At 39.7% G+C, this 27,019-nt stretch overlaps 1 protein-coding gene across 3 annotated transcripts in view; it reads left to right on the forward strand.

Annotated features, from left to right (window-relative positions):
• The window catches only part of tln2a (talin 2a), a 116,405-nt gene that overhangs the window by 24,521 nt on the left and 64,865 nt on the right, over positions 1-27,019 (forward strand). For all 3 annotated transcript variants that reach the window (XM_034679957.1, XM_034679959.1, XM_034679958.1), the window contains exon 2: positions 6,335-6,382. The gene's annotated coding sequence lies outside the window, so the exon portion shown is untranslated. The remainder of the gene's footprint in view (positions 1-6,334; positions 6,383-27,019) is intronic.

Genomic DNA, 27,019 nt, shown 5'->3' on the forward strand with positions numbered 1-27,019 from the left:
GCTTGCTAACCCTCAAAGAACGTTGACTGCTTCATTCTGTGTATAACCTGTTTGGGTTATACTAACTTAAGTCTATGGTCTTGACCAGTAAGAATTGCGCCGTCTACAGGTAGTCCAAAATGCAGCCGCCCGCCTGCTGACTGGTAAGAAACAGCATGATCACATCAGTCCTGTCAGGTTTTATTAATTGTTTTTAAGTGTTTAAATCGTCTGGCACCGTCTTATTTATCAGATCTTGTACAGCCTCACAGTACTTGTGTACTAGAAAATGATTGTGTTATGTATGATGACTGAATAAATACTACTTCTACTGCTACTACATTTTGCTAACTTTAACCCATGATGTCATACTCTATGCTAGCGACACACTGCTGCTCCTCTCTTCCTCATTAGCTGTTAAGGCTACAGTTTTGAAGAAGAGGGACACAATCATTTTTGGGGGGACAAAAAATCATGTAACACAATTCAAACAACAGTTTTGTCCAAGCTCCCCCTGCCATCCAGTCTTTCTGCTAGGCTAGGCAAACTGTCACTTTGGTCTAGCTTCATGTTTAATTGACAGAGAAGAAGGACATATTGATCCAGGCATCTTGCTCCGGAAGATTTAACACTATCTTCAGATGTCAAACTATTTCCTCGACACAAAACTTGTTTGTTTACTCAAAGAGAGTTTGAGGAATGAATGAAGCTTTTAAGAGGTGACTTTCAGCAAGAGCCCTAGCCCACAGCCTCACTTTGTTTTAATGGATCTGCAATGGCAACCAAAAAAACTTGTGTGATATGGTGAATTTAAATGTATGTTTTAGCAGGATGGCTATTTTAATTTACCAACATCACACACACACCTTCAGTAATTAATATGAGATGCCATTTGAGCCTGTGTGTGATCCAGCTGTGTTTATGACGGTGTGAGAAGTTGAGAAGTCGTAGTGAGCAGTTTTATTAAAAAGCTCATATTTGGGTCAGGATCGAAGTGTTTCCCAGGCACCATATTGTCTGACCTGTCCCCTTTCTATCCTCCTCTGCAGTGTGTGATTAATGAAACTGCAGGACGGACCAAACAATGAGGTCTCCAGTGGCACATTGTGCTTCTTAAGATTGCCAGTGGCGATGTGCCCCTGCGCCTCACCTCTGAAAACCACAGTGGACCAGAGGAGTTTCCCCACTCATTCAAATTTTCACTAGCTGTAATTCCTGTCATTTATTATTCTATTATGGCAGTCTGACAACGTCTTATCACCAAAAAGTATACTGAGCTTTCATTTAGATCTTTAAGTACACAGTCACTTCTGGTGTCTGAGATGTCTCATACCCTGAGGTGTTGTTTGCTAAACTCAGCATGTTGAATTTTGCTCAAAGCAACCCCCACCCTCAAGCTCAGTGAGGAGACTTACAGGAATGCTAATGTCTCTAATGTTGTGTGAGATAAGGTTTCTCTCTCCTCAAGCATGTTTTGTTAAATTTGGGTGCTCACATTTAGTTTTTCTTGGGGCAGATGGCTCTGTGTTTCTCTGTTGTCGCATCATTTTCAGCTCCTCTCAGTGAACCCTTGTATAGTGTGTCGTTGTTTGATCTGTGAAAAGTTTCTCTCTTGTGTTTGTTGTTGGTTAAAAATTTCACGAGCCTCTGTTTTGGCAGCTGTATAACCACTTGGCATTTTAGATTATAGATGCTTGGAAAAGATAGTTTTGATAGCATTTGATCTTAAGGGGTGTCATGTAAATGACAGAGGGATACTTCTGTAAGCATCTTGCTTTTCTGGCAGTCTAAGCAGTGGTTCTCATATTTTATCCATTATTGTAAAACTGAACTAAATTCTTTTTAAATCTGTTTTTGACTTTTCTTTGTTGCCACACCTCCCCTGAGGTGACTTAGCTATATCAACTTCTCATTGACAGCAGGTTAAATTACAGCAAACATTTAAAGGAAACAAAGCAACATGTGCACATGTGTAGTCTAATATTCTACTGACCAGCTAAATTAGGTATCTAAGGCCTTTTTTGGATTGGCCTAAAAGTGTATTCCCACGGCAGTGAGGACCATTTAACCACCTCCAGGGACAGTGGGGGTAGCCAGTCTCCTGCTCTGCTATCTTGGGGGTTGCAGACTTAAAAGTTTGGGAACCACTGGTTTGAGGTACCTATTGCCTTGAAATATGAAGGGGGTGACTTATTTTTCATATTAGAACAGCTTTTGGGGATTATAAAGGCTTAAGTTGAAAAATAGCTACATGAACTATTTTGTGACTAAAGGTGGAGCTACTTAAAATAAAAAGAAAATACCGTCTGCATCTAGTGACATCACTTGGGTCAGTGTCTGCTGGAGTTGGAGGGAGAGGGGAAAAAAGGGAGTTGATTTAGTAAAAAGTAGGTTTACCAGGCCTCTGAAGTCTGCTCCTTATCTCTGCCTGGGGCTAATGGTTTAAGGCTACATTTTTCATTTCTAGAATAACACATTTGAAACTTAATTGCTGGCTATTGTATTGTATTGTGGGTAATGTAGGCTTCAGGTTTTGATCAGAAAAAGAGTGCTTGGAGTAGAAAATATGCTCTTTTTTTCCCCAGACTGTTGGCCTTAGGTCCAATTCTAGTAAAGATATTCAATGCTAAATTTGCAGGGCATTCTTCAGGAGTTGTTAGACATTGGGAGGCTTGGAATTTCTTTGTTTAAACGTACACAACTTGGGTGCCACCATGCCAGTCCGCCTAGTGGTTTCAGCGCGCCTGCAGATATTGTGCTTGTCGCTGCAGTCGCTGGTTTGACTCAAAGTCACGGCTCTTTGCTGCATGTCTCCCCCGCTTTCTGCTCCTCACATTTCCTGTCTCTCTTCAGCTGTCTCATCTAAGAAAGAAACAAAAAAGACTTACACAGACTGTAATATTGACATAAAGATAAGCAACTTGAGATGAATACCTGTGCCCTTATGTTCGAATTTGTAGCTGAACCTGTGTCTTTATATCATTGCTCTTTAGCATACGCTTATGAAGATTTCCAATTTTTGACATTACCATCAGAATTTGTAGAGTTAGCTGTGATGTTAATCAGTTACCCCCTAATAAGAAACCTAAACCTTTCTCTTTCCCTTCCAATGTCAACCAGTCAATGAAAACTGAGAGACAGGATGTAGCTGCTAGCTTCCTCAACTAAAGCTAAGCTCTGAGGCCGCCTGATGAGTGAGCGGGAGGCAGAAAGATATCATTAACAACCGTTAGTGGCACTGGCCAGTGTTTCATCTAAATGCAGCTGTGTGCATTTGACTGTCTACCATTATGCTGTATTGAATCCATGGCTCTTTCCTGATTTGCTTTCATGGAAATTAAAATCTCTCAGTCTAGTTTTCCCTGCTAAACATACTTGATCCTGTCATACCTGTGCTGTGTATAAAAATGAATCACTTACCTGTGAGAGGATTTACATTGCTGATGCAATATTTCTTTTAGCATAGACTTGTTTGTGTGACTGCAGCATGCAAAAACACCCAAGGGACAAGGGGCCTGCATATAAGCGAGAGCCTGTGGTCCGCATCTATTCCCTCCAATGATCCACCTTGTGAGTGTCTCTTACTTGTCCCCATCAGTCTCCAGCCTGTCAGCACGGCTGCTGCAGCTCAGGTCATTAACTCTGCCTGTGGGCAAACTGTGCAGCCTAGACAGGTGTAATAACCCTCATTGCCTAGTGTGAAATATTTTAGTTGTCCTGCTATGGACTATTCTAGGTGACGACAGTGGGAAACTTGAACCGAAGCAAAATATCACAAATGTTAAACTGAGTGCAGACTGTTGTCACTGTTGTCATTATCTTTTCTTTTTTTACTGCAAGTAATGGGGCTGACTTTTTTCTGCTTCTACGAGTTAGCATAAAGGCTAAAAATGTATGCTCTAATTCCGGGGCTACGTTCTTTGAAGGATGCAAGTTACCAAGGATGTGTCTGTCTTAGCCTGCGAAGACTGTACTCAAATGAGACAGTCTGTTCCACAGGGGATTTCCTGTGTGTGTCATCAGCTCTTGCCCTTACCATTACGCTTAAAAACTACCACTCCTGTCGCCTATCAACAGGTAGCTAGCTGGCTAAATAACTAATACCACTGGTTGAAATGTCCTTGAGGAATCCCTGTAACACCCATGTTAAAATGCCTGCTTTTACAGCAACATCAAAATTGTTTGCAGCCTGGTGCAAAAAATGGTTTTGGTCTGGATAGCTCCTTCCTCTCTTCATTCACTCTGTACAATGGTGATTATTATTTTTAATAAATAAATTATTGGTTTGACTTCAATACCCTTATTCAGTAACCAGTGGGTTACTTTACTGAGATTACGTCCGTGTTTTATACCGTCTATGTGTTTAACCTATTATTTTATAGCTAATTTTAACCTTCAATTCCTCCATTTTTTTCCAATGAATAATGTGCATCTATCATCAGGTTGGCAGTTCAATCCCAGCTACAGCAGTCACATGCCGAAGTGTCCTTGGGCAAGACACTGAACTCCAAATTGATCCCACTGTTGTTCAGTGGTGTGTGAATGTGTATGAATGAGATTAGCTAACACTGATGGTCCCTTACTATATAGCAGCCTCTATCAGTGAGTGAATGGGTGTATATGTGACAAGTAGTGTAAAAGCGCTTTGAGTTGTCAGAAAGACTAGAAAAGCGTTATATAAGTAAAAAAACAATTTACCATTTACCAACATGGCCCAGGAAAAGGACACAATTGTTGGCTGAATTTGAAGGTGCCTTTAAAACAAGACAGCCTTGTCGCACCGTTGTGATGTAATCAGGCTTGGAATGTATCCGTCGAAGGATCCACCCCTTGAATTGGGTCACAGCTAAAGGGTGCTAGGACGAGATTCAATTATTAAGAGACACATTGAATGACTGCACTATTACCTCCAACTTAAGCCAGCTGCAGCTGCAGCTTATTATTAATGTCGATTCTCTGCGTTGACTTAGCCAGAAAATAAAACTATATGCAGTTATGTGTTAAATGTGCTCTTTACATTTAACCAACAATAGTGAGAGAAAAAATTATAGAGAATGGACTTTGACTTTCTGTACTTCAAAAGAGCAGCTGTGTGTCTTTTTAAAATAAAACAAGCTAACTCATTAACTCATATATACAAACAAGTAGCTAGCAGCTCGTTAGTTAGTACAGCTACAGCTGGCAGTATCCGGCCTAAGTCAGAAATGCTTTTACTTTGTGTCACCACTGTTAATGCAAATACTTTTTCTCCTGAACTTTCTAAAGGTTTTCTTTAGTTGCTAAAATGTACAAGGCTTACAGCCCTTAATGCCAAGCTGATAGAGAAAGCAGTTATTTTTCTGTGGCAGTGAATGTGAATGCTACTTAATTATAAAACTGTTTCTTCTAGGGTTGATAGTCAGTATCCTTAAATGTGCTGCATGACAAGTATGTCGAAGGAATAAAACAGTTAATTCAATTTAGCCCATTAACATAATCAACAGGCAACATCATTTCCAACGTGTTGTGGAAATTCATCCCGGCCTCTAACCCCACAAGACTCCGCTTTTATTAGGCCTCAGTGGATTTTGTCAGTTGGATATCATTTAATGAAAAAACTAACTGCTTCTTGGTTGTTGAAACATTGTGTGGTTTTGGCAGATTTAAGTGTTTTAGAGAACAGTGGGGTGTTTTTGAAAGCTGCTACCTGGAGTGCAAAAGGTCACAATGAGCTTAAGGTTTGAGTTTGTTACATTCAAATGAAAAACAGCCCTGAGCGAACCTGATAACAAAGCAGCACAAATCTCTACTCACAAAAACTCTGAGTAAATATTAGCCTTAGGCTCCACAAAGTAGGACACCTGATTTTGATTCAGCTGTTGTAAATGTTCAGAAACTTCTTAAGTTGAAGTTTGAAAAAGATCTGTCAGTCCAAGTATATTTTGTCTGTTGAATTATTCATAAAACAATCCAAATATATTATAATCTCTAACTATTGTTAATTAAAACTCCCTGTACTCTTTATGTTTCAGTCAGTCCAAATTCATTGAGAATACATGCTTTCTGTGTTCGAAGCCTTTTGAACTTACTGTCATCCACTCATTATTAACCTCAAGAATCTAATTAATTTATAGCTTCAATTAGTTTTGCCTTGACAGTATCTTAACCTTCTGCTGCAACACATGACTAAGCCCTTCACCAACAACTACATATATTTAGCTGATCATTTGGTGTCTGGAGGTCTCTCATGAGAAAAATGACTCTTAAGTAGACATGTATTTCTCAGTTCTATTTAAATGAATGATTTATTCAACCTTTATCTATATATTTGAATGTTCCTCTTTTCTAATACATGTCAATCATTTGTCCTTTTCAGCTGTGAAGATCAGCAGACATCCAAGGCTGCATTTTCCTCAGCAATAAGGTAAGAAGCTGATAACAGAGACATGAGTGTGTTTGACATGATAGAGAGCTCTAAAATCATCTCTTTGCGCTGTCACTGGATTAGAGGGTAGAATATCTGAGGACAGTTTGCATGCTACCACATGGATGTATGGATGTGTGATTCTCAGTGCTACAGACACTAAAGCATGAAAAGAGTGTAGGGTGAGTGAAATTGTGTGTTTTGGGCTTTTGATGAGTCTGAATTAAAATGTGGATTCACACATTTGAAAACTGCCATAGAAACATTTTCCTTTAATGTGGTTTAGGTTATAATGACGAAGCTAGAGCCATCTTTTCCCCAACCACCTGTGTTGCTCTGGTCCTCATTTACCAAGTTCTTGTACACACTATTACATATATTGTGAAAGGTCACATTAAGGTAGGTAGATAGCTTTAAGTGCTTTACTTTAACACTTTAATACTATATAAGGCTACACTTGGGGTCTGCTATCTTGCATCAGTGTTTGACTTGTTAGGATTAGTTTAATATCCTGTCCTCGCTGCAGCACAGCAGCTACAGCGTCTTTGTATTTCAGTGCACATAAAGTTTGACGTATTGTCTGAACCTTTTTAGAAGCATGATTCATTCTCTCCTCACACAATATTTGCGCAAATACAGGGAAAGCAATGTGTGGGACCTGCGTCATATGCACACCACCTGCCTCATTCACCCTATAGAATTAAACATCACTTTAAGCCCTCTGAGCTGGGGAAACTAAAGCATCCACTTCCTCTCTTTTTGTCTTTTCTCGGTAAGGCTGAGGTGTGAGTGTGAGACTGTCACTATAGGTCAGACGTACCTGGTTCAAGACGCTTTAGATGCTGAATTGATTTCCATGTGATCTCGTCTGTGCACACAATTCATGCAGGGCAATGGACTTCTTGATAAGCTGAATGTGCTTGTGCCTATGCTTCTGCATCTCTGCATCGCTCCAAGACAGTGAAAAAATAATGTGTATTATCAGGCTGACTCAATTACAGTAACTGGCAGCATCTGGTGCCCAGCCTCTCAGGACTGTAACCATGCTTGTCTAAACAATGAGGTTGCAGACATGAGCATTTTAGTTTTCCAGCACTTAGTGACCTTTTATGTTTATTTGTCTTGTAGCACGTTTCAATAAACCACCAGATCTGAACTTAACTGTTGTGCACTCAGTTAAGAACTAAACTGCAGGCTGAAATGTGATTTCTATACTGAAATGTGTCATTGGTGAAAAGTACAACTTTTCCTATTTGCTCATACAGCTTTGAGCATTGCTGCAGGCACTCTGGAAAGCAGGGGGCAAAGCAAACCAGTGTGTATATGAAACCATAACACATTATGTTTTTATGTAATCTTAAGGGTGAGGAACAACCTTTAATTCTGCACTTGTGTGAAGCTGTGTGAAGCTTTTGCCTGATCAAATTATCGTGTTTCAGATATTCTTCGTGCATTTTAAAAGGATGCTGTGCTCTTTGTGTAATGTGGTAAAAATAACACTGTTTAATCCCAGAGAAAAAAAAAGGCAGGACTCTAGAGGTTTTAGATTAAACAACAACAGCAGCAGTGTTTGAGAGTTTCAGACCTTTATAGTCTTGTATCTGAATCTAAACTTTTATGCATACATGCAAACTGGTGTCTGTCTTGGCCATATTGCATGCTATTACTTCATTCTAGCCTTAAGCCTTTTTCACATATGCACTCCTGAAAATTTCTAGAACATTTCAGGACAGGCTACCCCGGACAAGTTGCTTTTTCACATTTGTCCCAGAAGTTTTCCCTATTTGACAAGGTGTGTCTAAAGACTTTTTTTTTATTTCTGCGTCAAACCTACGCTGCAGGGGCTGATGCGGACGTGAGCACTACATATGTGTGTGCATTGATGTGTCCTTGACACGCAGCAAAGCTCCCTGATAGCCAGGTCGTCTGTTTCCGGCCCCACTGCTTTCTCTTTTTTCTTAAATTTACTTTACACAGCGATTCTGAGCATGTTATGTCAATTTATAGATGACAAATGTTGCTGTTTATCATACAGACATGATTACAGTGAAGAATATGAAGACACGTCGGAGGAGATGAAATACATGGCCAATGTGCGGTGATGCAAATACATTTTTGCCGAGCGGACCAATCACAGGACTTGCGGTCCACTTTGATTCAAAGTGTAGTTACCTTTTGGAGGAGGTGCGCTTGGGCTACGTGCATAGGCCTCTGTGTAGGCACGGCAGACCTACAGTGTAGGCTACGCTGTCGATTCGACGCAGAAGTAGAAAAAACACTTAAGGCGGCAGGACATGATGTAAAAGGATACTACAGTAGTCATTGGTATGGTTTATAACATATCAAAGACGGTGGCAAGACTTTCACAATTTGATTACGTTTTTTCTTGTCATGGTATGAATGCTACATGTTTGGACATTTCAGTATCACAGACAGAGTGGAAAAGGAATCTTCATTATCTATATGAAGATCACACAGGCCCACTCACTTGTGGTGAATTTTTCCTGCTGCGTTTGTACATCAGCTCACCCGACCTCTTGCGGAAGTGTTACCATGGAGGCTGACTAATAAAATGTAATGACAAATGCTGTTTTGTTTCACATGTAGCTCACCTTGAAAATGTTCAGGAATGCAGAGCATGTGTGAATACAGCTATCTAATGTATCAGTGTTGAGACAGGTCTGAAATGACTCTAATTCCATTGTTTATATGTGTCACATTACTATCATTAATCATTTTAAATGCATTATTTATAGGCTCTTTTGTTTGGTTGAAAAAAACATTTTTTCTATCCTTGATCCCTTTTTCATATTTCACACTCTGGCTCATCCTGAACAATTTAGAAATGCTCTCAAGAAATCTGGCAAATTTCCTGTGAGTGTTCTATTGCAGTGCTGCTCTTCTGTGGAGGAAGCAGTCTGCAGCAAACAGCTTGTGTAATTTATCCATTTTGTAAAAAAAAATTAAATCATAGTCACACATGCTGCAGCACCTCATTAAGCTACCTGACATTTACAAATGTGTAAGAGCTCTTATATTGATCGGGCAGCTGCAAACTTAATTTAGTTATTTATTAACAATAATCTGTTGCTTTTTATTACAGTTGCTGGCCGAGTATCAGATTTATCTCCTCAGCCAAAAGGAATAAAAGATTTAAGTGTAGCTTGCATGTGTTTATTTCTGTAGTTAGAGCAAGTATAAGCACTATGCATGCAGGTTTATTACATCTTAAACTTCCCAACTTTTCCACACGGCACAGCTTTGACTGGTTGGTCTTATTTGACGTTTTTTGTCTGGATGGTGGTTAAGAGTCAGCTGTTTTCTTGCCAGCTTGGACATTAATTGTATAGACCATTTAAGTGCATCTTGACAGCTTGGCCATGCTGTTTTTCTTATCTGAAAAAAACTGTCTGTGCTGATGATGTCTCAGAGAGGTCGATTCCCAGTCTGAGCAGTCTCATGTTCAGACGCTCCTCATGTTCAGAGTGTGTTCCTCTGGGCCTCAGTTAGTGGGCCAGACTCGGGATCGACTCTGCAGTGTTTCTGAGCAGACTGGGACTGCACCCAGATTAAACTTTAAGGGCTGTGGGAGTGTGATGAGAGTTACATATCATTGCATCTATAAATTCTGCATACTTTGTAAATTAAATAAAAAAACATACTTTGAATATTCTTGGACGGATGTGTATTGTAATATTTGTTTGCCCAGTGGTAAAACCCTCTGTTTCTGTATCAGTGTAGTCCAATACGTTGACTGTATATAAAGATCTAGGATGTGTCTCTACCTCCTCCCATTGCACAAAAGTGGAGTCAAAATAACCCCCTTGTCACAGGTGACCTATTGGGTTGGTGATGTTTTGAGAGCCAGAGACTGCACATTGAGGATTGGCCGGTTGAGCCATGGTATTGACTCTTACTATTCTCTTATTGTTTTTATTTATTGTTATATTTTGTATGATTATATTGTATTAATATCTGTACAGCACTTTGGTCAACTGAGGTTGTTTTAAATGTGCTTTAGAAATAAAGCTTGACTTGACTTGATATTTGGTCATACATTTTCAGGATGAGAGCTAAATATACAAACATATATAATATTGATATTGGGAAAAATAGTTGACATGTATTTTAATTTTCTACTTTGACTTATATTCCATCTGTTAACATTGAGGAGGCTTTATGTCCTAGAGACCCTTTTAAGATCACCATCATGGTATTAGCTGGAGGCAATACTTTAGTGACACATGAATTGCCACTACAGATTAGTAGGTGTCAGATGAGTCCTGCTATGTTGTTGGTTGCCACAAAAGAAGGAGTAACAGTGTCTCAAAACTTGAATTCTACTCAAGCCGCAACCTCCAGTCTAAAAATATGAGTCCAATGCGGAAGTGCTAAAAACTGCAGTTCATCTGTGATCCGCTTGAGGCTGGCTCCGGAAGTACCGGAAACCACAAACACAACAAATTGAAAAAAAGATGATCTTTACAGCAGAAATAAACATGTTTACAGCCTGGTACAAAAGACGAGAGTAGTCTGAATAGCTCATTTATCGATTGGCACACACTGTACAGGGGGTAATTTTTTTTGCAGTTTCAAAGATATTTAGATTACGAGTCTTCCAATGAGAGGCACAGCTGACTTGATTGACAGGCGGGAACACTGTAGCTGTTGGCAGGGAGGCTCAAAGGCCGCCTCTTTACGTCACAATTGCTTGACCGCAGCAATATGGCGAGCGATTGGCCTCAAAACAGTGCTTCAGAAACAGATGGGTGACGTCATGGATCCTACGTTTATACAGTGTATAATTCTACTGTATACCAGCCACCACTAGCCTGGCGTCACAAGACCAATTCATAATGGAGAACGCGCTAAGCCCTGGTCACCAAAAAATGTCACACTGTTTACTAACACTAAAAGGGTATATACTGCAACCTGTCGGTAGTGTGAGCTCTAAATCTTTCAGCCTCCCCTTTGAGGAGCTGTCATGTCATCCTTTTCCGTATACAGTCTAACCTGGATTTGTATGGTTACTTTTGAGGAAAGGGTCACATCTGCCTATGACCAGATGGGATGGAAATATTGAGTCAAGACAGCAGTTTAATTAAAAAGCACTGTTAGCTGTAGTTAAGACATTTTAATCAACATTGATTACAACTGGCTCTGCTAGTCAGCTCCATGTGCTGACTCTATGTGGACTAAGAGGATGTGGTTAGTCGGTCAAGTACTAATTAAGCTGTGTTGTGTTCTACTTGAAGCACAAAAATGTGATGTATAACTCAATAAGCACTGAACAGCTGTTTTCATAGAATAAGAATGGTGATGCATCTTTGTTCTTATCTATTGTACCACCTTGAATCCAAGCAAACTTGTTTCCACAAGGAGTTAAAACCATATCAGCCATCTTTAAGGCATTCAGGAAGACAGTTCCTCACAGGAATAAGTTTCAGTTTCAGTCAGTGTAAGGGCTCATGGCTGTAATGATTCATCATTAACAGTTTTTTGAGTCTCCTTCGCCAGGCAAACAATTATTTGTTGCATATTTAAATCTGCCAGCAGAAATGAGCCTCAAGGCAGCAATGTGACTAATCATTCAGTTCAACCTGCCATTTCTTAATTTTATGAGCACTGCTCTGTAAGCCTGGAAAAATGACTGGTGCCTGACCACATCCTACTGTTCTTCTTCGCTATCACAGCATTAATTCCACTCACAGACATTTTCCTGGTAAGCGGTATTTGTTCCTCTGTGAGGGGGGCGACTGAGGCCAGCAGCTGGCTGGCAATGTCACAGTGGATCACCTGTTTTTCCCAGCAGAGTTTCTGTTCCATTGAGAGGGTTGTGTAATCCTGACTGTGCCACAGCCAAATGGATCAGGCTTCAGTGTCAAGAAACCTATTGGACTTGTGACCATTCAAATCCAATCGCAATCATAGGTGATACTTTTGGAAATTGTTTTTGGGATTAAGTGAAAATAGGCTCTGATATTTTTTGCAATAAGGCGGCTGAAAGTTTCTGACTCTGTTCAACATTTATGACCTGTTTCAACAAACTGAATATTTTCTTTTTAACCTGCATTACCCTCTAAAGTAAAATGTCTACACTCTAAAGCCAACTGATCCTCACTCAAAAACACTTTTATAGGAAATATATACGTCAAGCTTACAGGTTTTATAACCAACCCCTCAGTAACCCTCATACTACAGCAAATAGCAAAGCTATTACTGATGAAATGGCTCGGTCTAATCTTCGCTTGGCATCCAGAATTGTCCTTTAATTCACAAGAAAGTCCCATGAGGAAGCCAGTCCCCTCAGTATGTGTTGAAACGACCAAAGAGCTGAGATTATGTGAACCTTTGCTGCATGGCAGGTTTTATTGATTCTTCATCACTTAATGATGTGACTTTCAGGCCTTAAGTGTTTACGTGACATGGCTATGTAGTCGCCAAATTTGCTCCCAACGTGAGATAAATAAACAAACAGGGAGGCTAAGACAGATATTTTCTCCAAATTCAAAAACACTGAAACACATGCTTGACATGATGGACTGTTGACTCTTTGTTTAACACATAAACAGGCTGTAAAGCAGTGTTGAAAGAAGATATTATACCAAAAGAATGTCGTATCCAAAGCAATCCATAAAAAGAAGTCTGACTAAATTAATCTCTGCCTGTTAACACTGTTGCATAATTACTTACTTCATGTTATACTAATGTCATACTGGAAAACCCCTCAAGATTGGATTTAGCAAAAATAAATAAACAATGTTTTCTTATATTTCCTAAATAAAACACTAGCATTGCTTTGATATCAAAAGTAAAACATATTTTTATACAAAATGTCCCAAATCAAACAGTTGTATTACACTTTTTTAGGTTTTGGCTCATAAGCTGTTAATAAAGCATGACGATGTAATTTTGACTCAACTTTTTTTATTTTCATACTTATTCTGTACAGGAACAACCAATGTAAAAAGCTACTTGTGATTTGTATGTCTTAATGGTAGCCATTGCTCTAAAGTAAATGTAGTTTGTGAGTATAAGTTTAAAGCAGCATAAATATTGAATGCTAAGTGTAAGACTTTTTTAGTTATTAAAAGTTGTATATTGTAAGAATTGGTAAAATAGTCTGTATATTTCCTGTAATAGACCCCCCTCTGCTAGCTTGCTGTCATAAAAATCATAGTATATTTTAAGGGAGGATCCCAGTTATAGAATGTCCTAACATGCACATACCACAAGATATTAGTTCACTTCTGCATGTCTCCTCAGACCCCACAGTTCTTGGAAGCGCTGCCTGGAGTCTGCAGTGAGTCATAAACATGAGTATGGGGTGGTCTCTGTCTGCTTTGGTGACTCTGGCTTTTCTGTGTCACAGATGGATGTGACTCAGCATTCCAAAAAATGATTTAGAACGCAGTGACTGTGAGGAGAGGGACTTAAGCTCTGAATCTAAGTATGTTTGAGATAAAGAGCTTTACAGACAACTAACCAACTGGAGCATATAAATACAGTTTATACAGTCATATGTGGTGTGTTCTTTTTCTCCTGGACACAGATATACTCTGTGTAAATCTGAAGTGCATTTCTGCTGCTACCAGTGTTGTAGTCGAGTTACCAAACCTCAAGTCTGAGTGGAGTCCTCATTAATTATGTTATTATTTATTACCAGGAAGGCAGTCCTTGGATAGATTACTGTTAACATTGGAGCTTGTCCCCATCTTCTTCTCTGTGGTTCTTTTACATATCCGTCATGTTGCTCTGCTCTTACTTGCAATTACTGTAAAATCATCTCTTTATCCTAGCAGGAATTATAGCTGAACCAGAAGACATGTGTACGCTCATGCAAGCGAACTGAGCTGAGTCCTCCTCTCTATCGTCTAATTCCAAATTTGACCAATGCTGGAGTTTGAGTCTGAGTCATCAATGCTCAAGTCCAATCAAGTCCTGGAAATCAGGAGTTAAATTAGACTTAGGCTTAAGTCTTGGACTTGTACTACAATACTGGCTGCTACAAATTGCATCTGTGTAATTGTTTTGCGACGCCAGAGTATTTGGGTAAAACTTACTCAACATGGATTCATGGCAACATGAGTTGTTGGTTTAATAGCTTTCAACTCAACATCAGCAGCGCTGATGCCACTACAATTGACTTTTTTCACTATAAGCAGTTGGTTCATATTCTGGTGTTCCAGAGACAATGTAAGAGCAACTTCCGAGAATAATGAAAAGCTGGACACAAAGAGAAGTTAAGGTATTTAGTTTCAGGAAAGACGGCCCACCCTGACTCTTCACTGGTTGTTTTGTATATGTGGTTTTGATGTAGGCCTGCTGTTGTGACAGGACAGGGCTGTGTGTGGATGATTAACCTCATGAAACTGATTGCAGGTTTACACTTGGAAAGTACGTGACACTGATACCTGTATATATTTCTGTCACTGTGGCTGCGTGCAATGCTTTTTCTTATTGTGATGTGATCGTGGGGTCGTTGCATGATGAAGGGATGATGATCTATTTTGTATGGTGAATGGATTTAAGGAGGTTTTGTTTAATGAAAATGTTCTACATATTAAAACTAAATTTTCAGCTTTTATCTGACTGTACTTCAGCTTTTTAGGCGGTCAGAGATTCTATCACAGCTTCAAACGTGTCAGTTTGTGCATTAAAATCTGGTCAACTCCTGCTTTTCAAACATTTCATGACAAAATAATGTTATTAGCCTATCATTCAGTGGAACTTTTTGTCTCATAGTTAGATTTTGTGCATATATGATCAATTTAAAGAGCCAACATAAGCACAACTCATCGGATAGCAGTAGCTTCAAACCACAAATGTATCAACCAGTATCAGTCGGACTGTGATGTTTTCTCATTTCTGTGCCCTCTAAAAGAGATCAGATTTAGTCAGGCCTTCGTAACCATGGCAACCTGTATTTTAACACATCCCCTTGTAGAAAAAAAAGAGAGAAGTCTGGACAAGGAAAAAAGGCTTAATCTATGTTCTAAATGGAAATCAGAAGCTGGAACTGAAATGATGGAGTGATGGATGGTTGTAATGCAGGATAAAGTGATCTCTGAGGAGGCTGATACATGTGTAGTCTCACATGCCACCTTCTTTTCAAGTACCCATCAGAAGATATTATGTAGCATGTGCCAAAGGATGGAGAGGAGACGGTGATTTGGCCACAGATCTCAAATTGATTCCCTCCTCGGGTAAAGAGGCTGAATTGATCTCGGGTCCATCTCTCTCACCGTGGCTCACGTTCAATTTGGAAGGAGGTAGGGAGCTCGCTTAACTTGGTAAACATTTGTTGTTCACTTCTGCTTCATTTTATGTGACAAATATATGTTGATAATGTTGATTGAAGCATTACTAACAAGCTGTATGTTTGTATGAGATTTTTGGATGTTTGGCTCTCCTCTCCCTTTGCATGAAACCCAACACTTGTGTGTGTAAACTGCTGCCTACAGAGATGCAACACCTGCCTTCTTGAACCGTTCGCCAAGCTCACTTTTGTTCCCCGTCTCTCCAACTTACTTATACACGCACACACACACACGCACACACGCACACATGCACACACACACACACACGCACACACATATGCACAAATACGCACACATACACAAACACGCACACACACATGCACAAATACGCACACATGCACGAAAAAGGTGTACAATTGAGCACATACTGGCAACACGTGTGTAGTTATTGTGCAGTCTGTCACCTGACTCCAACACCAACCAGGTGGAAATTATGTTCACAGGCTCCATTACTCACATGCAGCTTCTCTTGTATGAGTAGAAACATACATACATGTTTCTGTGTGTACCTTATGTCTTGTGGTACATGTGTTTCAGAGCTGTTTGCAATAGTGAAGAGTCATAAAATTCCTGAGTATATACAGTGGGGCAAAAAAGTATTTATATACACCATAATTTACAAATAAATTCTTTAAAAATCCTAAAATGTGATTTCCTGGATTTTTTTTCTCATTTTGTCTCTCATAGTTGAAGTGTACCTCTGATGAAAATTACAGACCTCTCTCATCTTTCTAAGTGGGAGAACCTGCAAAATCAGTGGCTGACTAAATACTTTTTTGCCCCACTGTAAATATTTTTGTTCTCTATGGGCAGTTTTTCTGACAGCAGGAACCAAATAAACTAAAGAAGGGAATTCAATTTATGATCAGGCATTTAAAAATTGTATTCTCCTTCTCCTTCAGGCCCCATGCCATTTATTCAACAGAAAAAATGTGATTTGTGGATCCATTTCTGCCACCTTGAAAAACCTTTAACAGCAAGGCCCTATTTATACCCAGAACAAACTATTTAGAGAAAGAATAAACTGAACCCTGCTTTAGCCTGAGTAATCATCCAGCTGTACCTCAAGCTCTGAGCAGGAGCAGGCTGTCACTGTTTGACTCAGACGCACTCAGCCAAAGCAGACTGATATTTACTCTGCTCCTCACCCTGCATTTCCTAGAGACTCTAGATTCACAAGTGTACTCTCTTAACCCCCCCGGCCACCGTGCCGCTCCATTCAGCCTGCTGGTTGATGATGACCTCACTCTGAACCGTGTCGGCTCACTCGTGTGTGACTAAGACTGTGTGCTTTAGATCAGTTCCATTTCTGCCTGATGAGTAGGCAGAGAGAGTCTCGGATATCTTGTTTACGCTGTGTTTGCATGGAGATGACGACAACTGTGAGGAAAAAAAACCAGTTGATCATTTGCAGCTGAGGTTATTTCAAAGAAAAGATTGACTTTTTCTGGAAAATAGTTAGAAACAAATTCAGCAGGGACTAACAGTCTAAACTTTCAACTGTAAATAAGAAAGTTTTTCTACTGCAACCAAGACCAAGAAGAAGATCATTTTACTCATATTTTTTAATTTGAAGTTTGAAGGTTTTTTAAATATTATGTCAACTTTTGTGTTATGTCATTCATATGCCCCGACCACAAGGGCTTTCATGACACCATGAGTTTTTAACAGGCCAGGATCAGAGTGCATAACTGGTATATTCATTGTCATAAAACAGAAGAGGAAAATGAAAACAAAAGAAACACCAATTTAAGAGGTCAACCCCACTCCCTTCTTCAAACCACACATCAGAAACCTCAGCAAAACATCTATCCTCAAACTCTGTAACATTGCACGCCTCAGATCATCTCTCTCCTCCTCTGCTGCTGAACTGGACTATCGCAACAACATCCTTTACGGCCTTCCCTCCACCGACCTCCAAAAACTCTAATATGTCCTGAATTCAGCTTCCCGCCTACTCACCCACTCCCGCTCCAGAGCTCACATTACACCCATCCTTCAGCAGCTCCAATGGCTCCCCATACAGCACTGAATCAACTTCAAGAACCTGCTCATCACCTACAAAGCCCTCACCCCCTCATGACCGACCAACTTCAAACGCCACTCTCCATCTTGCCGCCTAAAATCATCAGATGCCAATCTCCTGTCCCCTATCACCAAGCGCCGCTCCATCGGGGACAGAACCTTTGTCATCGCTGCTCCGGCTCTCTGGAACTCTCTCCCTCCACACATCCGCAACTCTGACTCTCTTCAATCATTTAAAAACCACCTAAAGACCTTCCTGTTCAAAAAAGCTGACAACACAAAACCTCTACTGCAGCCCCAGCTCTGTCTTTGTTCTGCTTTATTTATTTGCTTTAATTCACACTTTCTGTAATGCGACTTTGAGTACCCATAAAAGTGCTATACAAGTCCCATCAATTATTATCTCGTTTTCTTTTACAGGCTCTTTAGACAAAACGAAAAGCTTAAACACATCAAACTTAAACAGCACTTCCAGTTCTTGCTCATCAGTTTTTGCTCACTTGGACACTTCAGCATTTCAGGGTTTTGACGAGCCATTCCATGAAATGAGATCTCTCTCTCAGAGGCCGTCACATTTCTTAAGGTGCAAAAGACAGTGGGGCTCACTTTCCACTTCATTCAAATCACACAGCCCACAAAGTCTGTTTTATTCTGGAATATTCTGAAATCATCTAACCTCAGTAACCAGAGAAAGAATACCAGATCTTAACTGTGGGACCAAGGATCTTCAGCTTCTATATAAGAGAGTTGTTACATAAAAATCAGGGATGAAATTCTGTTTGATCTGCACATATGCCACGTGTTTTAGTTTGGACACAAAGTTTTGAAGCAGTTTTTCTGCAAACTTTTTCAAAGAAAGGGCTTATCTTTCATAGAGTTAAAACAGATTATTCCTGTAGATATACAGCATATCCACCTTACTTAAAAATTTAGTAAAGCTCTTTTGCCTATGGAGAGTTATGTTTTTAACTCACTTTCTCGTTTATTCTATCCTCTGCCATTTTGATAAGTCAATTTCACGACTGTATCATTTCACATTTGTGGTGTTCAGACCCTGGTATTTCAGCCCAAACCTCCCTGAATTGCTGGGATTGGAGCAAATCTATGAACCCCCTGGAAAGCATCTATTAGCTCTACCCTGAACAGTGTTTACAGTTAAGTAGTCTTTTAAATACAGCACACATGCAGCATAATTCAGTTTAAGAGATAGGTGTGCATAATAAAGTTGAGTGTTTGTGAAATATCCCTGATTCTTGCATAATTTAAGTTTGTTAGTGATATGTTTCATTAATATGGATAGCAAGCTCTCCAATAATTCAATGCTTCTTACCTACAGTTTATCTATGTTTGACAGAGAGGAGAGTACAAACTTTTGCTTGGAAAAGCAGCCTGAGGTTTATTTACCATTTTATCATGTATATAGCCATCAAGTGAATACTGAAGAACATTTAGTGTGGATTCAAACTTTATGAGTGAAACTTTTTTAGCTGACTCACAGCTACTAACTGAGCAAAAGAGCATACAATGTCAAATCAGAGAGCTAAGGAGAATTTTGCAACGGTAGAAACTGAAAAACAAAATAGACTTGGGGTGGCTGTGGCTCAGTGGTAGAGTTGGTCATCTTTCAGATCAAGGGTTCAATCCCCGGCCCTGCTGTCTGCATATAGAATTGCCCTTTGGTAAGACACCTAACCCCGAACTGCTACCGGTGGCTGTGCTATCCATTTGTGAATGGGATTAGGGGTTAATACTGATGTTCTCTTTACATAGAGGTAGAGCTGGGCGCCCCCCCAACCACTGGAAAGGCAGGAGTGCTAGTGTGTCCTAATGTGTCGGCATGTAACAGCCAATCATGTCACAGGGTAAGAGGTAGGCAGGCTTAAAGACATTTGGAGCCGAATGTAAACACAGCTGAAACAAGCGACAACGACACTGAAGAAAACCTACCAGCTCAAAGCAGAGTGAAAACATGCTCGACAAGAAAGGCCACTGAAGTTCATTCGCTAAGATATTTTAGCTATTTACTAGACTACTAAATCCCACATACAAGCTAACAAACCGTCTCTTTTCTTCAACTTTCACTCAGGAGAAAAAAAAATCTGCATTTAAAATGATATGAAAGAATGATTTGATATTTATTGTGAAAATGATCGATATCAACATGAAAAATACATAGAAGTCTCTGTCATCTCTGTATGAATGTGGTGTGAATGGGTGACTGTGACATGTAATGTAAAAGTGCTTTGAGGGGTCAGAAGACTGGAGAAAGCACCACAAAAACACAATCAATTTACCATTCACTTGTGGTAACGAAACGGTAAAAAAGTCTACATTTTCTTTGTGGTGCATGCTGTGGATTTTAAATCTCAAATTGAACTAACCTGAAATTAAGCTTCTACAAGTGAAACTCAGTAAATGTGACAATTCTGTATGAAAGACTTGAATGTGGTTCAGTTGCAATGATTTCCTTCATTATTACTCAACAAGACCCACTCAAAAAGAAGCCAGACAAAGTGGTGCATTACTTTGTCTAATTATTATTCAGCAGCAGTGCATATAAAGTAGATGGCTGATAATATGCATCTTGCCCAAGGAGCAAATTAGTTCCCTCATGCCACTTGTTAGTCGAGAATAATAAAGCTTGTGTCACAGCAGGAAGCGGAGACAGAGGCTTTACATTTCGGCATGTTTGTGTAGTGTTTATTTTTTGTGGACACATCTGCTGCCTTTTCATCTCTGTGCCCGTTTTATCATGTTTTAAAGCATGTAAAGCGAGACTTCTCTGGAGTCAGATTCCTAGTTAAAAACACAATGATTGATTTTCAAGCAGCTTTGATTTTCTCTGCATCTCCAGAGGCCATGTCTGGTGCCAGAGTGAAAACCACTGTCGTATATAGGGTTGCTCTGTGCTGCACATAGCAGTTTTCTATTGCAGTGGCGTTGATTTGGATCAGTGCAAAAACAAACACTATGTTTCTCTTAAAATGCGTATCTGGACTCTTTAGAGATAAAAAGCTGACAAATTTAAGTCCAGCTTTAATCATTATTCAGTCTTTACTTTTTAATGTTGAACAAAAAACATACATTTAAAAAGAAAAATCTTTTTAAAGTGTTACCTTTTAGTCTTGATCACTGTTGTCACTTTGTCATGTCTTGTCCTGTGCTGTTTGTTTGTTTGTTTGGTGTAAAATGAGGCTGACTCACTAACTGTAAAACAAATCTTACCTAGTTATTTAAAGCTCTTTATAAATACATTGTAAATGTTTTTTAATTATAAAAAGAATAAAGAGTATTTGGGGAATAGAAATATTTCTATTCACCACAGTCAGCTGGAGGGTGTGTGTCTATGTGTCTGTGTGTGTTTGATGGACAGCAGCTGGCAGGCTGCTGTTGTAACTCCATTGGGAACAAGAGACAAAGTAAATGAACTTGTGCTGCAGCTTACATGTCATGTGCGGACAGAGTGTAGTTTTGTTATATCAAAGAGTAAAGACCACACCAGCATCTTACTAGACAGATTTGACACAGAAATTCGGTTTACATGCTGTTTTATTTGCTGCAGCTGATGTGAATTGGCTATCTAGCTGTCAAGGAGATGCTAGTGAATGTTTTGTTGCTTGTTCAACGAGCTAAGTTGAGGGATAAGAAATTTGTGTCTTTCATTTCGCAGAAATGGAAAAAAATTGGCCACCACCAAAAAAAAAAGAAATAAAATCCACATTTTTAAAAATTATTTTCTAGTTCCTTTTAAAGAACTGAAAATGACTAGATAATTCCATAGAGGCTATGTGTAATATAGCAGCCATAAAATGCAATTTATTTCAATATCTGTCAGGCTTCAAACATAGAAACGTCACTAAAGGGTAAACAAAAAAGCATGTAGATTAATGATCATGCCTGTGTTAGCCCTGTTTGGCCCTGGTGTTGAAACTAGGCTACAGACATGCCCTGGCCAAATATTTAATATGCTCTCTGGACCAGAACCATGCTAGGATTGGCCTGTTTAACTTGTGGGCTGCTCTATTATTGGATTAGAGGCCATGTTACTGTAATAAGGTCTGGGCATTCCCAGCAGGCACTGCTCTGCCTCATTGATCTATTGAACAATAGCTACATGTTCCAGTGCTTGGTCTCATTTTCTTTTTATCTCATGAGCCTTTGTCTGACTTTTAGGCTGCCAGTTTTCTCCAAATGAAATCCAATACTGTGCATTTGCAGTGGCAAAATGTCCCTGTTTTCCTCTCACTCTGAGTATCCTCCTCTGCTGTGATTTCTCTTTTTTTCTGTGTTAAATCCCTGGTCTCACTGAGTATTTGACCCCAACACATTACACTATAACATCAGCTCACACTGTTCAACATCATTTATATTTGTTCCATTGAACGTGCTTTTCTCAGCCCCAGCAGAACGGGGCCAAAGCCTTAATGTCATTAAGTAACAGGTGGACAGCCTTGGTTGATAATTATAGACAGTGAGCAACTACAACTACTGCAACTACAGAGCTCAAATAAACCTGCTCAGTGAAGGCCAAGTCACACTATTCAGTCAGTGAAATCATCTTGCCAAAATCGGTTCATTCCTATGGATAAGCCAAGCATAAAATTCTAAATGTATCATTTAGTGTCTTCAGCAAACCTCTCAGTAAAATCTGCACACAGTATTTAGTTTTCCTTTCAGAAAATATTTAATTTATAGCCAGTTTTCTGTATAGGTTTTAACCCATGCCAAGAGAACAGTAAATCTCTGTGTTAGAAACGTATATCCGTGCAAATCCCCTCTGGTGGGAAGAGAAGACAACACAGTATCGACTCATCTGGGCTTACTGCAGGATCTTGTTTCTCCTGTTTGATTCAGGTGCAGTTTTTCTTCAGTGACTCTGACCTCATCCAAAGAGAAACATCTTGGGTGCCCTCACTTTTGCTCCAGGCCAATCTGCTGTTAAAGAGTTGTACAAGTACAGTATCAATTTTCCAAGTGGCCTCAGCTCCACTGTGTCTTTGAAGGCGGGTAAACTTCATCTTCCATGTGTAGTTTTTTTCTCTTTTTGTTGGCATCAGTGTGATACATAGCCAGAAGCACCTCCAGGGCCCCGACTTCTTGAATACAGCTGACTGTTTCTGTGATCACTAGCTTTGCTACAAATAGCTATTGTGAAACTTAGGCAAGAATTTAAAGATGCTGAACCTGAAGCTGCGCTGCGCTTTCTTGCAATTTATCAATGTTGTTTTTTGTTCTTTTAAAAGAGAACTGTGAGGTAAGCTTTGACATAATATATAGTCTTAGGTAAAAAATGAAAATAGGTCTACAGCAATTCAAACTTTTCTCTGAGGCTGTAACTCAACACTGCCACAGTAAATGTGAATGTGGCCATGTTACCCTGGTCACAATGACAATGCTTGTATTTTGATGTTTACCTGGTAAAACCATAGACTGTATAAAATATGGATGTAGTATCCGTGACGTCACCTGTCTGTTCCTGAGCGCTGTTTTGAAGCCAATCAATGGCAGCAGCCATATTGATAATGCGGAACTCAACCAGGCAGAGTGTGATGTAAAGAGGTGGAGTTGAGCCTCTTAACCAGCCGCTATGTGTTCCTGTCCGGGAGTCAAGTCAGTCATGTCCTTATTTGGGCAAAAACTCGTAATCTTAATATCTTCTGAACCGTCACATTAGAAAAAAATTCACCCCCCGTACAGTGTGTGCCGATAGAAAAAGTAACTACGTAGAGCCAAGCTGTTTTTTTACACTAGGCTGTAAACATGTTTATTAATACTGTAAAGATCGTCTTTTTTTAACAGGCGTCTATGTGGTTTCCGGTGTTTCTGCAGCCAGCCTCAAGCAGATTCTCAATGAATTGCAGTTTATAACACTTCCACATGGGCTTCATAGTTTGAGACCGGAGGTTGCCACTTGGTTAGCATGCGTGCAAACAAACCTTTTACCTCTGGCACGACACAAAGTACAGCCAAAGCAGATGAGAATGTCATGCCTTTGAAGATCCTTTATGTATAAGCAAAGCATTGGAGCGATTATGATGTTGTTAGATAAAAGGCTTTAACAGATCAAAGTAATTAGAGTTCATCCTCTGGGGACCATGTAAGCATGCAAGTAGCTGACTCCTAGCAACACTAATAAGTATGTTACCATACTTGTCCAGGAGGTACCATACATGTTCAGGTCAATCAATCAAGTAGATTTTGAGATATTTCACTCAGTTGACAAATGAGACTTTCTGGGTACAAAAGAGGAACATTTCGAATATCAGTCCATCCTGTGGGGAGCTCGAATATATCTGTCGCTTATGCTATGGCTATTCATCTTGTATTTTTTTAAGTACTTCACTTAGAGCTGCTGATGATAATGATGAAGAAGAGAGTAACAAAAATGATTTGGGAACCAACATCAGTCAGTCAGGGTTTATCCTCTGGGGAATGTGAATGTATGCGCAATTATTTTATAGTCTCCACGATATTTCAGCTTTGACAGAAGCGGTGGTTGGACAGCCAAATGAAAGACAGATATTAAGGTTTAAACATATTGCACAGCAGCTAATTACCTTGTACAACATGGTATTCCTCGAAATCCTTATCAACTATTTAATGCAAGGCCAGTCCCTCATGTTTTAATTGAGTGAGCCTCTTTACTGCTGCTGTAAACCACATGAAAAATGTTGCTCACAGCAGAGTGGTACTGTTGAATATTCTTTGTTATGTGAGCCTGCAGTAGATCAAAGCAGTGTAGGTGTAACTGGTGCAGTTGGGTTTAAAGTCAGGAGGGGGAGGGAGGGATGCTTTGTGCTCATGTTTCACAGTGTGGGAGTGTGCAGCGTATTAGTGATTATGGATTTGTGCTTTCTCTGCTTGTGTATGGAATTTCTCTATGCATTAGTGGTCCTGTAGCCTCAATCTCTGGGGACAGTGGGTCCTTTTTCTTCATCTAACTGTGTACCTTTGATTGTAAATTGGGGCTATTTTCTTATTAATGATAAAAAGGTTCTTTGTATTAAACTTTTTTTAGCAGGAGTTGTCAGTTTGGACAGTAGGGAGCAAGTCTGTAAAGAGGGAGGTAAAGTAGACGGATAAAGCTGTATAGACTGATATTCCCCCTGATGCAGCAGGTGGAAGAACAAGACAGTCAGAGGCAGCAGGAAGGCAGGAAGATGACTGAAGCATGCAGGCTAACAGATGGCTTCCATCCAGATGATTTAAGGCTCTAGGATGAAAATGAAGTGCTGTTCTTCTTCATACCATGTGGAAACTAAAGTTGGTGTGTCATCAGCTTCCCATAAACAATTTTTGCTGACTTTGTTCTTTGCTGAATTACATTTGTAGCTTCTTAGTAATAACTGACTTGAATGGGCTATTTAACTGATAAAATGTGAAGGCCAAAATTAGATAATGGAGTTAAACTTTAGGGATTGAGTTATCAAATCAAAGGCTTTTTCAAACGCTTTCCCCAAAACTGGGATTTGATTTTGACAACCTTGAAGGGACATTTTTGGAATCTATGCACCATTGTTTAACATGGCACCACTTAAGTCTCATCCAATGACATCCACTGCAGAAATGAGCCCCAAAATCCTCTGAAATGGGCACTGTTATCTTGCACTGTCTGGACTAAACAAAATACACATTATATTACAGATAAACATCAGAGCCATACTTTGTCTTTACAATGCTACTTACCAAGGCTTAGCATGCATGGTATATTCCGGTCCATCACGCCACCGGATCTGATAAGTTTCTATTCTAGTCAGTGTGTTAACCCCCACCGGATCCACTCCGTTGCGTTCCGGCTGTGTCTCTATTTTTCTAATCTATTCTATTTTCTAGAATACAATTTTTGCCAGATGCCAGAGCACAACTTATCAATCTGCACAGAGCAGATCCAGCGGGACAGGAAGTCAGGCACCAAAATAACATAAAAACGTCCGGTACATTTTCAGAATAAAACACTCTGTACTATCGCCAGATCGTATTTCACTTAACCACAACAACAAACCGCCATGATGAGCAGAGCCAGGCCTGGAGTCAACAGGTCAGAGGTTTTCAGAGGCCAATAAAGACAATAAGGACAATGAGAGGAGTCGTATAATCCTTGATTCAGTGATAATCGCGGGAAAACCTCAGTCACATGACTCCAGCTGCTCCAGTGGTCCTGCTCTGTGCTGCCTTCTGAAAACGCAACTGGTGAGTGTTGAAGGACGAGAAAGTACAGAGCCAGACCGCAGGGGATCGGAGACTGACCGGATACAGATCTAGTGGAAGTCCCGTGTTGCCAGTCAGAATGAACTTGGAAGCTCAAAAGCACACCATGCTAGCGTGAAAGCATTACCATTAAGCACAATGCACTACCCAGGTACAGCCCCACTGTGCTCCTCTCTTTCTCAATTTTAGAAATGTGTTTTTATGCGCCTTGGAATTGTTTACTCATATTGTTTGTATAACTTACAATGACAAAAGTTATGAAGAAGAATCCACTTTAAATGAAGATATTTTCTGTGTATTTTCTATATATCTTCTATCTTCTATGTATCCATAGACTGGCTGCTATCAGAGTTTAAATTGCCATTCATACGACTTGAAAATTAGTTGCTTTAAAACATCCCTAATGTCAATAGATACTTTTTTTGGGAAACGAAAATCAGTCCTGAAGATATACTCACTAATTATTGTTGTTTTGTGCTCCATACTTGGTTATTAAGGTGAGCTTGTTACTTCTCCAGTGTGTTCATATTCAAATAGGAGTCATATTTTCACACTGGCTTTCAGTAGCTGCCTAATGATTTGGTTGTACTTAAGTATTTTGCAGGCCTTACAATCACATTTGATCTCAGCAAATCCTTTTTCAGGCCAGAGAAGGAAAAATGTGTAATGGGATGCTTAAGTTGTAATCCAGCTTGGAAATAAGCTCTGCTTTGTCTTCATGAGAGATGAAAGAGAGGTTCAACTTCATGTTTTTGCTCTATGCGTGTATCCTGCTCCTGATTAAGGTGATCATTTGTTTCAATTTTCATGTTTGCAGCAGTGTTTGTCTCTGAAACAAATCAGTCCTTATTGTAAAACATGTTATTTAAGTACAATGAACAAAATTACAATTCACAGAGGATTCACTCAGGTGCTAAATCTGAACAGGATTCTGTGTGAGTGGATTAAGTTGGGTGTTTTTTCCATGTAAAGGCTGATTTCACTTTTGGGCTTATAGCACCACAGCGTAATGATTGTGTTCATGCTTCGTCAGTTTCTTAGCCCAATTACTAAGAGAGGTGGACTGACACGTTTTTATTCAGTT

The sequence above is a fragment of the Notolabrus celidotus genome, chromosome 3 (assembly GCF_009762535.1).
Source record: "Notolabrus celidotus isolate fNotCel1 chromosome 3, fNotCel1.pri, whole genome shotgun sequence".
Classification (NCBI taxonomy): Eukaryota; Metazoa; Chordata; class Actinopteri; order Labriformes; family Labridae; genus Notolabrus; species Notolabrus celidotus.